Source organism: Cupressus sempervirens, chromosome 9 (genome assembly GCF_028749045.1).
Source record: "Cupressus sempervirens isolate cs-2001-9-10 chromosome 9, ASM2874904v1, whole genome shotgun sequence".
In the NCBI taxonomy this organism is placed as follows: Eukaryota; Viridiplantae; Streptophyta; class Pinopsida; order Cupressales; family Cupressaceae; genus Cupressus; species Cupressus sempervirens.
In genome coordinates, this window is record NC_143126.1 from 429,870,433 (window position 1) to 429,883,395 (window position 12,963).

The 12,963-nt window shown below is 33.1% G+C and overlaps 1 long non-coding RNA gene across 1 annotated transcript; it reads right to left on the minus strand.

Annotated features, from left to right (window-relative positions):
* Positions 1-426: 426 nt before the first annotated feature.
* On the minus strand, positions 427-2,449 carry LOC149539134 (uncharacterized). Its single transcript, XR_016355881.1, has 2 exons — positions 2,059-2,449; positions 427-1,255 (listed from the first exon to the last, which is right to left on the minus strand). It is a non-coding gene; the product is annotated as an uncharacterized LOC149539134 (long non-coding RNA).
* Between the last annotated feature and the right edge of the window lie 10,514 nt (positions 2,450-12,963).

A 12,963-nucleotide genomic window follows, 5' to 3' on the forward strand; every position in this document is an offset into this window, starting at 1 on the left:
AAGAGTCTTATAAAAACTATATACAAAATCTATGGGCTTTTGACCATATGTGTAATTGGAACATTGTTGATAAGACTCAACTTACAACGGGCTTGTCCCATCAGGGCTGTCTAATGCCCTTTCTCTATTTGTTCTTGTTTCTCTTTCAGCTTGAATAAATTTTCACCCGTCCTTTATTTCAAAAATATATACAAAATTTGTGTCATAATATGAAAAGAAAATAAAAATATTGATAAAAATAAAACTTATTAAGACAACCATATTTAACTGTCCATTTAACAGACATAAGAGATCCAACCCTAAGATTTAAACGTTTGTGATTTTATAAGATTAAAAAAAAATCGTATGATTGTGTATATCCCATAAATATTCAATTGTATTTGTTACTTTATCAGGACAAAACCAAAAAGCTGTATTGAATCATGGTTACAGCGACACAGTGAAAATTCATTTGCTCGTTGAAAAAGGGATGTCCATGACAGCCGCTGATGGAAAGCACATGGACTTTGTTCAGCAACAACCTGAACATTTTGAAAGTACATAGGAATAAATAATTATCCAAAAATAAATACTAAACAGGGGATATAAACCTAATCTATCATCCTTTGGTAAGGCATTTTGTTCAGTGGTTGTAGAATAAGGAGAAAAATGTCAACAGTGTTATCCACAACACATTGAATTAGAAGTTGAGGGCTCTTCCGAGTGAGTAAATCTTTACCCATTTGAGTTCCTACGCTTTCATGTGTTACTATATCAGATAGCTCGAATATAATAATAACCCATTGAGTAACATTCCATCTTATCTTGTTCGGCTATACCTCTCAAATTACAAGAATTTCTCTTGCAAATTGTCACCATCTTACACTAAGCCAACATTTTGTTTGTAGTTGACATTGCATATTTGTTTTAATATAATAAGATCCTCATTGCAAATTGTCATTCTCAAGCATTGAAAAATTTGTGCTTGCTTGAAGTATATGGGATTCTCAACCCATGAAATTTCTATAACAATTTCCTCTACTTGTAATAATTAGCCACTTCTCTAAATGTGTAGAACACAGCCAAAGCAATCCAAGTGCCTCTTTCTGTGCCTTGTATGCAGCCGAACCAGAAGCTTTTTGGAGGATTTTTTCATGTAGGATAGAGCATGTGAATTATTTGCATTTTTGTTCTTATGCTTGGGTTTTCTCAACTGGTGACATGAATCCAGTTGCACTGCTATTTTTCTCATGGGTTTTATGAGAGTTTTCCTGATCTGTAGAAACAATAACCAAAACCCACAAAACTTATAAGCAATGCTATAAGCATTAACTTAAAAAACATAAGCACGCTATAAGCATAAACTTCAAAAAGGAAGTGTTAAGTAATTAACTCAAAAAACTTAAAAATAGAAAGTGTTCAGTAAATATTAGAGATATTGGATTCCACAGTACATAATATTGTGGTTTTTCTCAAAGCTTTGAATTCATCACTATAGTAGACGAGCTTCTAGATTCGATATCATAGATCTTACATTTTCCTCATCAACATTCAGAATCTTACTTCTAATCAGCTAGCATTGGTTTTTTTTAATTAGATTGTAAACCCTAAACAGACTGTATAGATTGTTTTTCGCTAATGTTTCATATCATATTTGTATGCTCGAAAATATGGCCAATTTCAGGAATATGACCAAACCATTGATTATGGTGAAAAAAAAAATATATCAATATATCAGTTATTACTTTCTAGATTCGATAATATAGATCTTACATTTTTCTCAGCAACATTCAGAATCTTACTCTAATCAGTTCTTTTAGGTTTATCTAATTAGATTGTAAACCCATAAAACAGACTGTATACCTTCTATTTTGTTAATGTTATATTTGTAAGTTAAAAAATATGACCAAGCATTGATTATAGTCTGATGAAAAGAATTATACATCGATAATGATCTCAGCTATTGATAATGGTATGGAATGTTGACGAAAAAGCTATGGAGTCAAACTGAGTAACTTGGACTATAAAAGTTCAGTTACAAATATTAACAGGACAAAGTAAAAGGAAAGTAATACATACCAGAACAATAATAGATGATAGAGATGATGATGTTGCAGGAGGAAGATAATGCAAGGTCTTCTTAGTGTACCAATCTAGCTCCATCTGTTTTAAAACCCACTTATGATCTTCAATGATCCATCACCAGACATGAATCTCTAAAATCCATTGGATACCACTGAAACAAACATCAATCACAAGTACATTTATCCTCTTACTCTCTATTCCATTTAACTTTGTTGCAATAACCCATTTCGAGAAGCCTCAAATAAACTGTGAAGCCTGATATATGGCAAGGCTTACAAATCTATGAAATGGGTTTCTAAAATCTATTGAATGCCATTGTATTAAACATCAGTCGCTAGTCATTTTGTCCCCTAACTCTATATTCCATTATACTGCAAGAGCTAATGGTTGGTGATAAAAGGAAATTGGGGTCTATTATTGCAAATTTGAATCCAAAAGACAAGAAGCATGGAGAATGACCCACCTGTACTAGAAGACTTTTTAATACATTAAACATATGAAGAGAAGGTGGGCATCTTGTAAAGGAGCACATGCAAGACTCAGTGCTTTTTGGGTTGTGTGCAGTGGGCAGCATGTGAATGTCTAAATCTCACTGAACATATCACATGATTGATTCTTCAACTATAAAGATAATATCTACGTAAACTTCTAAATACATATATATAATTGCGTTTCTATCTGACAGTATTATTTAATGGATTTAGTGAAACTTCCTAACGTATACGTATTTCAGCAGGTGTGTAATCTCAGATATTTTGAATTGGCCCAAAGATCAAATACAATTATTTTACTTTTGGGGCAACAAAACTTTTATGTTCAAATTGTCACCTGTTTCAGGGTACGCCTCCCAGTTGCCACCTATTTGCGGCTATAATGGTTCTCGGCTTTTCATTGTACGTTAAAGAGACCTTACTAAGAAAACTGTGGAGATTTATTAGTTGATATCATTGAAGTATGCAATTGGAGGGATTTGATAGTTTATTTGCTCAAGAATTTTGAGATTAAGAAAGCTATTTTTTATGTTTGAGTTTATCTCAAACGGTCAGCTTTAAAAGTTCGAATATTTATAGCACGACTGATGCTCTGATTCGCATTGGACAATAGTGTATGGCCGCGAGTTCTACACTCGGTCTACCTAATTTCTCTCTAATAAAATAGTTCACGGAACGAATGATCACAGTCGGAGTTTTTTTTAATGAATAGACTTTTATTATTAATTAAATATTAAAGATACATATTTACAAAAAAAAGTAGGGGATACAAGATCATCTTGTAAGTCCACTCAGCATGTTGTCTGATAAAACAACTATTTAATAAAAAAATAAAAAAATAGTAAAAAGAAAGCTTTCACAAGGGCAGTGCCAGCCAAAGGAGGGTCTTTATCATCATAACCCAAAGTCGGTGGGGTTGCCATATGGCTCAAGGGGAGCCCAACCATTAGCAAGGGTGGCTCCCTCTGGCCTGGGTGAAGAGACAGCTAAGTCCAATGGAGGAAAAGTTCATTTAGGGTCTCTATACATAGAGTGTTACCCCACATTGGGAGTTGGAGGAAGAGGCACTACTACGACCTGGGAGTATACGAGCGGTGCGCTGAACTGCTCTAGCCTCTCTGGTGACTGTGTGGAGGAGTACGAACTGAATAAAATATCCAACAGTACTCGGCTGATAGTACAAGGGACATTACCCCAATGAGCCAAAAGCTCATGCACATGACAAACCGTCAATGCCACCTTCTCTGTCTATACTTAAATCGGCAATAAAATAGCATTGTGGTGTTTCAAGATAGTAAACAAAATCTTCATTCTAAGTGAATATTGAAAAAGGAGTCTAGTCGAATCTCCTAGCACAACCATATGCTAGGTGAAGGCCTCTAGGTGGAAAGGCTTAATAAAATCATGATTCTAGAGCTAGTAATTATGGGCTTGCCTACAAAACCAAAAAATATGTAGGAAGCTTTCTGGTTGGCAACAAAATGAACATCTAAGGTCCACATCACCTAGATGCCAGAGCCAAGGGTCCAATGATAGCCCCTAGAAAAGGAGACACTAGAAAAAGTAACCAATTTTTGGCTCTATGATAGCTTGCCAAACTATCAAAAATCTAAGGCTCCAAGTCTTGTGAGAGGACAGTAAATGCCAATTCTGGTTGAGAGTTTCAACCATTGGAAGGTGAGGATCCAACCACTATGTTGCCAAGTTTTAGTCTTACCCCTTTTAAAGCTTGAGGTCATTGGTTATAGTGAGTGAGAGGTGTCTAAATCTATTTTAGCTTGCTTGCTTCTCATCTTTTCTGAAAACACTCTACTATCTGCATTTCCCAGGCCTCCCTTTGCAATACACTTACCTAATCTTTATATGTGGGCTTCCTATCTTTTTAGTTGGCATTGGGATTATAAGATAAAGTTTTGGTTAGGGTATGATCTTGTGTCCTCCCAGTGAGAAGTAAGTGTTTTGATTTTCATTTCCTACTATCTTGCCCTAACATTGCATATCTCATAGATTCTGAGTTGATGAATTGATTTCCCCATCAAGCAAACTACAACTACAAATCTGAAGGTTGGAGCCATGGAAAGTATTTAAAAGAGTTGTGAATGTGCTTTTGCCAATACTTGAGGACTCAAAAACTTGTGGATAGAGGCTAGGGTGATTCTCATTCAGATATATGGAGATAAGGTCAAATATTGCTTATGTTAGGCTCGAAAATATGATGTAATAGAAAATAATAGAAAAATAATGGAAACTTTACTGCCTCTATTCATCAAGATTCATTACATATATAGGGTAGTCATATAGTAGTTTAATAATTGCTGTAAAATAACTACTACAACTAAAATATCTAACCTACCTTGTAAACCCTAAAGATTAATACGCTAACATCCCCCTCTTAATCGAAAGGGTTACATGAAATTAGGAGTATTTTGAACTCCTCAAACTTTGAACTCAACTAGAAACATTTGTTGGTTGATCTAAATCATCTTTTGAAAGCTTGTAACTATGATATGATTTAAAATCCATTTGAACTTATAGGGTTCAAACATTTATACTTCAACATGTTGTCCATTGTTGGACTTAAAATTTATATAATGAGCCTACTACTTTGATAGGTCTCAGTTTGAGAATTATTCTGTCCCTTTTGAATTAGCACACTTTGGGTGCATAATTATTGAAAAATAGCACACATTGGGTGCAAAGAACTTGTATTGTTGTACACATTAGGTGTTATGGACTTGTTTGTCTATATTACAATTTGATAGGAGCACATTGGGTGCTTTGAAATAACACACATTGGGTGTTATGAATTGTTTTGTCCATAGGACATTTTGATAATAGCACACATTACTTGCACAATAAACTTGTTTTATCCATTTGTTTGAAAATGATTACATTGAGTTTAAATCTGAAATTAATTGACTCTAAATTGAAATTAAGTTTTAGATTCAAGTTCAAGCAACTGACAATCTCAAAAGTATGTCAGATTCAAGCTTAAGTGAGTGACAATCTCATATTCAAGTTCAAGTAAGTCACAACTTCAATTAATTTTAGATTCAAACTCAATGTAATCATTTTCAAACAAATGGATAAAACAAGTTTATTGCATAGGTAATGTGTGCTATTATCAAAATGTCTTATGGACAAAACAATTTATAACACCCAATGTGTGTTATTTCAAAGCACCCAATGTGTGCTCTTATCAAATTGTAATATGAAAAAAACAAGTCCATAACACCCAATGTTTGTTACTCTACTGCACCCAATGTATGCAACAATACAAGTTCATTGCCTCCAATGTGTGCTATTTTCAATAATTATGCACCCAAAGTGTGCTAATTCAAAAGGGACAGAATAAGTCTCAAACTAAGACCTATCAAAGCAATAGGCTCATTATATAAATTTAAGTCCAACAATGGACATTATGCTGAAGTATAAAAGTTTGAACCCTATAATTTAAAACGGATTTTAGATCATATCATAGGTACAAGCTTTCAAAAGAAGATTTAGATCAACCAACAAATGTTTTTGGTTGAGTTCAAAGTTTGAGGAGTTCAAAATACTCCCAATTTCATGCAACCCTTTTGATTAATGGGGGATGTTAATGTATTAATCTTTAGGGTTTACAAGTTGGATTAGATATTTTAGTTGTAGTAGTTATTTTATAGTAGTTATTAAACTGCTATATGACTACCTTATATATGTAATGAATCTTGATGAATAGAAGTAGTAAAGTTTCCATTAGCATTTCATGTGTCATCCAAGAGTTTAAAATCTTGACCAAAAATATGATAGGATAAATTTAAACCCATAATATAAATAAATCTGATACCAATTCTTTAATAGAGTCCTCAGTGATCTAATTCAAAATAATCATTTTGCAATCGACTTCTAATAACCACACCTTCTTGAATATCAATGTTAATCCTTCAACTAATAGCAAAGAATAATCATCCTTGAGTTTGAATAAACTTTCCTCTTGGACTTTTAGAAAATTCCATTCACATTGAACCCTCACTTGGACAAAATAATCAAGTCTTTTAACATTTAATCAATTGATACCATTTGAATCCTAGTGGGGAATAATATGAATATGAAATTTCGACCAAATGCCCAAGAAAATTCAGTTGAACGAAATAATTGAAACTTACACATGACGCCACCATTTTGGGCTCTATTGTGTATTCACTAGATTAGATGGTCATGACTCTCGACATTCATAAGGTTTATTGTATTTACACTCTCTTCTCCTTCTACAATCCAATAAACCATCTTTCTACTATATCAATTTTTCCTACTCTGATACCACTATTAGGCCCATAAATCTAATGTAATAGAAAATAATAATAAAATAATGAAAACTTTACTACCTCTATTCATCAAGATTTATAAGGTAGTCATATAGTAGTTTAATAACTATTGTAAAATAACTACTACAACTAAAATATCTAACCTAACTTGTAAACCCTAAAGATTAATACATTAACAACTTAGGAATATAGGTTTGTGGTTTGTTATTGTATATTCATGGAAATGTAACCATTTTATTCTATTTCTAAAGCCTCATGAACTTGAGCCAAATCTAAGTTCAAATAATCAAATAGTATAAGCATAGTGTTGAAAAAATTACTAAAAGGCTCATACTAAGTGAGGCATGCTTGAGATCTAATTTCATGGCCATTAGGTTGAAGTTAAAGGTTAAATGTTGTTGGTTATGCCTCAGTCCATAAAATGTTGCTAAGAAAGGAGTTTTCCACCCAAAGGCAACAAAATAGGCCACTCTTCCAAGAGCTTTGAAGATAGAAACTTTAGTTACCCTAAATTTTTGAATATCCTTTGGTGATGCGAAAAAGATACTTTTGAAAAAGTAGGTGTTGGACATGCGAACCTGTCATGAAGGAAAAATAGTGTTAAAGCATTTAGTGGAAAGTCGAAGAATGGATTGCGCAAGCCAAAAAAAGGATTACTCTGTATGCTTTGATTCCAAATAAAAGGAAAATAATGTTGTGGAAAAGCTAAGTGTTTCTTTCTCTCGCACATGTGCTAGTATTGTAAAGATATCTTCATTCTAGATTTTGAAGTAAAATAAGGTACTCTCCACAAAACTAAGTATTTATGTTATACAATGACCTTTAGTCATATCACTTTACTTTAAGTAAAGTAAGAGTTCTTTCAGGAACTTAATGTTTTAATTTTTTTGTTGCTTAAGGAATTAAATGCAAATCTAACTGTTATAATCATTGGCCAAACCTAATTTTTTTTTATGGTGCTAACATTCTAATTCCTTAAAGCTATTTAATCATATTTGCAAGAAACTAGTTTCTATAAGTTTATTTAAACAACTATTTATCAAGAACTGCATTCTATGCAATCATAGAAAGTGGCAATAAGAGTGCTAGTTATGAAAGATTAATTGTCTTGGAAAGTGAGCTAAAAGATTATTCAAATACATCCTTTAAGTTTTATGAATTGGGTGATCTACATAAGAGACTAAATTCCCAACCCATTCACCTCACTCTAGAACTCAAGGAGAGTGGATTGGTAGAGGCAGTTGGCTTTCCAATGGTTGTTCATGCACTTGAATTAGTAAAGGAGTGCATTGAGAGATATAACCAGGAAACTCAACAGATTTTGTTTCTTGATAAGTCCATCTTCCTATCAATCAACAAGGTGTTGATGCAATCAGCATTTGGTATCCCTGTGTAAGAGCAGTATTGTGATATTGATTTTGGGTCCTCTACATCCATGTTTAATGACAAAAAGACCCTCAAATGGGAGGGCATGCAAAGGACCTATTTCTAGATTGCCCTCTCAAAGAAGAAAAAATATCAAAAACTGTGTTTGGCACAAACCTAAAGTGAGAGATTGTGGATATCCTTGCACTCCTCCTCAATTGAAGGGAAGGGAGGAGATTCTAGTGTTCATCTAGCATCACTTTTTCCTAGTGCAAGCAATCTGTGCTGAGAATTTGAAGATTGATTGGGCGCAAATCATCTGTTATGATCTCGCTTCTTGGTTGAATTCTACTAGAGGATTCAAAGATGCCTTTACAATGAGATTATGCTAGCAATTTCAAGGTTTTCTTGAGAGAAGATTCTAACCCAAGGAAATTTTGGCTATAAGCTAGTTTGTTTACTCATTCATTGAGTTCTCAAGCTTCTCCTATTTGCGAATAGGAGCCTATGGCAGATTTCCCAAGAGATTGCCTAGATATCCTGAGGATAAGGTATTTCTAGTCAAGCTATGTTGATAAATTCTGGAGGTGAACACCTTATGTTCAAATGTTAAGAAAATTATTAGGATTCCATTCCCTATTGTAGTAGGACCATATTCATGTGCCTCTAGATCAAATGCCTAGAACATGGTAAAATGTTTTGAAGGAAAGATCAAGTTAATAGATTATGAGGTGCTCAAGCATGAATATGATCCAGTAAATTTTGCAAAGGAGCATCTGAAGTTGGGGTATGCCTATAGGAAATTCCTGAATATTGATGATTTCTGGTTTGGGTGTCTCAATGAGTACCAAAATTAGGAGAGATTTTGGTCAAGGTTAACTACTAATGAAATAAAATTGTATAACAATTTTGTTGATGTCTCTGATCTTGCACATGATGGAGCCTTCATGCACCCTACATCTTATGAGAAGATCAAGAACATACCAATTTTGTCTACTCCACCTACTAAGCCAATCAATGATACGATGGGGGCTCTCATGTGAGGGATAGTCAAAAGAACAATCAAATGGGTGAAGTGGACCCATGTGAGGAAGAAAAGGGCTGAATCTACTAGTTCAATAGATGGAGTGTCAATAGGAGCTGCCCAGTCAGCTATAGCGATGACCACAATAGCCACTACAATAGCATCTTCTAGGCCATTACAATCCATTGGCCAAGGAGGAGACTAGCCTCTAGAAAAGAATATGCCACTTACTCCCACCTACAGAGTTGGCCCTCTTCCAAACATTGGGAAGACATGAGTGAAGAAAGATAACAAAGATAAGGGGAATAAACAAGAGAAATCAATTGTGATGTCCCCATTTTGACAAGTAATTTAAATAATAATAAATACTTATATATATAAAGTAATATTAATAAATAATATTAAAACAATATTATTATGCTATAAGTAATATTATAATAATTATATTATGTATGTCATATTATAATAGTAATACAAATGAAATAATAAATAATGATAAAGATATGTTTAATATAGCAATACTATATTAATAAAGTACTATAATATAATATAATATATATATAGTTGATATATTATAATGATGTATAATATATCTTATGATATTAATCAATATAATCAAAGCTTATTTAAATAAATTATATATATCTCAATACTATGATCTACCTGATTAATGAATAAATAATATTTATATCAAGTAATATTATTAATAATGATAGATATAATATATGTTATATATTTAATATATGGTATATTATTAATATAAATATATATAATTAATATAATTATAATTCTTAATATAATATAATTATTATTAATGAAAAGACACGACTCTATGAAACATGCATATATATACAAAATCAAAACATTGAGAGGAATATCATATCACATATTGTCAAACTAATACAAATAGAAAGGAAATCAGAAAATGTCCCAAAAAGAGACATTACAAATGGTATTAGAGTTAGCAAACCCGCCATCCTATTGGGAGTAATCAAAAGTTTTATCAAAATATAGCTGCACATATACAAAGAATAATGGATATATACAGTTCTAAAATTCCTATCAAAATTAAAGAAAGCAAAGCAATATATTTAATACTCAACTCAAAATATATGCATATATATATTTTTCTGGAAGAATATGTCTAGAAGTTAAACACTAAAATATATGGAAGTGTTATTATAAGTGCAGTGATCATATTTGCATCTACATTAAATAAACCTTCTGGGTACGCTTAAAGTTGAACAGTCAAAATTGATTGTTCAAATCTGCAAAATAGGGCTACACCAGTCATATCAAAGAGATCAACTAAGAGAATAATCATCATATCAAGAAGCATATATGAAATAAAATTAAAAAAAGTTGAAACCATGATAGATGTATTCCCAGCCACATCAACTCCATACATGACAAGATCACAAGAATAATAGGAACCTATTCAGAATGACAAGTGAACATAGGAATAAAATATTATGTATTTCTATCTACTTGTGCAACTTTTCCCTGTGAGTTTTTCCCAGTAACTATGTAATATCCCAGGTCATGACTTAGTACATCTATTGATGAATCTTGTTGTTGCTCGTGCTTGTGAGGTATGCTTTCTACAAAAAGTGATCTATGACAAGAAGGTGGTATTTGGTTTTTTGCAAGAGTTGTTGGAATATTTAATGCGGTGGTTGTCTTGCCCCTAGAGCCAAATGCCCACCTACCACCTGACGACCAGCAGAACAGATAGAAAACATGAATGCGATAGGTGAGATTTTCAAATTTGGAAATGAGAGGGAAAAAAATTTTAGGTTAGAAGACAAAAGGAATGTTCTATTCCATTCGACAAGACAGAAGGAGAAGAAGAGGAAGAGCTCAGAAGTTCAGCAGAGTAGAGAAAAAGGAAGAAGAAGAAAGTGGTCAGCAGATCCACTTGTTGCAGAGATAGAAGGAAGTATGTTCAGTGTCTCAAGTTGCATGTGACTCCTTTGTTTATTCTGTGAGTTAGTTGTTGTTTTGTTTTGTCCTATTGAACTAGTGATTGCTCCAGGCACCATTGTATGCAGCCATTAGAGCTGCAAGTTTAAAAGTTTATTGAAGTTTGAAGTTTTACTAGTTTAGGGTTATTTTAGGGTTTTTTGGTTGAAGCCAAATACTCCCAGATTTTGTAATAGTTTAAATCAAAGATTGAATAGAAGGCAAGTAGGCATGTACTTGAATCCATTGCTCTTCCCTTGTATGTTGCATTTGAGTAATTTGTTTGAAAGCTTAAAGCTTTGGCTCTTTAGTTTTAATGGTGAAAACATTCATGTTGGAATTTCCTAAGTTATAATTTTTCAGTTGAACAGAACACTCGGCATCTTATTTCTAAGTTGGAGCCGAGCTTACTCGACATTCATTGTTGTCGAGCAATTTTTCTTTGAGTGCCAAGCTAACTCGGCACCTACTGCATTTTTTTTGTGTGCCGAGCTCACTCGGCACCTGTTGCCTGTCACTCAGCGCCATCAAGTGCCAAGCAATCTGTCGCTTAGCACTTGGTGCCGAGCAAAATTGGCACTCGACACCTTCATGTGCCGAGCAATTTTTTAGTGCCAAGAAAATATTGCTTTTAGGTTTAGGGTTGTGAGTGTTAAATTTAATTTATATTTTGCACAAGAGTAACATCACAGAATTACAAGAAACTTATTGATAAGTTATAAGTTTGTTTCTTAGTGTCAATCCATTGCTAATGGCTGCACAAACACCAACACATATTCATTGAAAATTTATAATTATGAGAGCAGTGCAATCAATATTCTATGGGAGACTCTAGTGGCACTAACTAAAACCAATATTTAGTGTGATGTTACAAAAACATCATGGGATATATTTGACATTTTTGGTTACAATTGTGGAATGGAAAATATCCTTCATATTCATTGAAGATATATAGTGAGCTCAAATATAAAGTGTGGCTTGGACATGGCCTAATATTTTCTGGGAACTTTATTAGTTGAAAGTTTTTGGAGTAATATTGCTAGCTTGTGTGAGAATCATATTGAAGAAATTTTGGAGTTGTATTGTTCTTGTGCGCATCATGGCATTGGGAATGTTATTTATTTCTGCATATATCTATTCGTAGTACTAGAACCTAATTCATTGATGAAAATTTTCCTTGTTCAAAACCATCAAATTGAGGAAGTATCTAGCAATGATAATAAGTAATAATGTGAGTGTGCTAGTGATTAAGGTCAAAAGGAGGCGTATAAAATATGCTTCATTCTAAATTTGATATAGATATTCTATGAAAGTGGAAAGTCATGACTATGGGACGAGAATGATGTATGCAATCATAGCCATGCCATGCAAGACTTTGTGAGCAGCAAGTTTTGATCCAACTTCATTAACACTAGTCGATAGAGCTTCCAATATTGGATCTTCGACAGTCATATAAATCATAAACTACAAATTGTTATTTGAATACATTGAAAGGTGATATAGCAATATAAGAAAATTAAGAAGTTTGAAAGCCAAGCACTCAAGAGACTATCCAACCTTAGTTACTTTTGATGCAGTGCCACAATGGTGCTAAGATGGAAATAAAGAAAGAAATAAATAAATAAAATCAAATACTATAGTTTTGTGTTGAGGGAATCATTATTTGATATAATGAATTGGCTATGGAGCTTGTGATAGTGGCAAGGAGAATTGAATCTTAAATGGCAGCATACAATGAACCAATACTCTT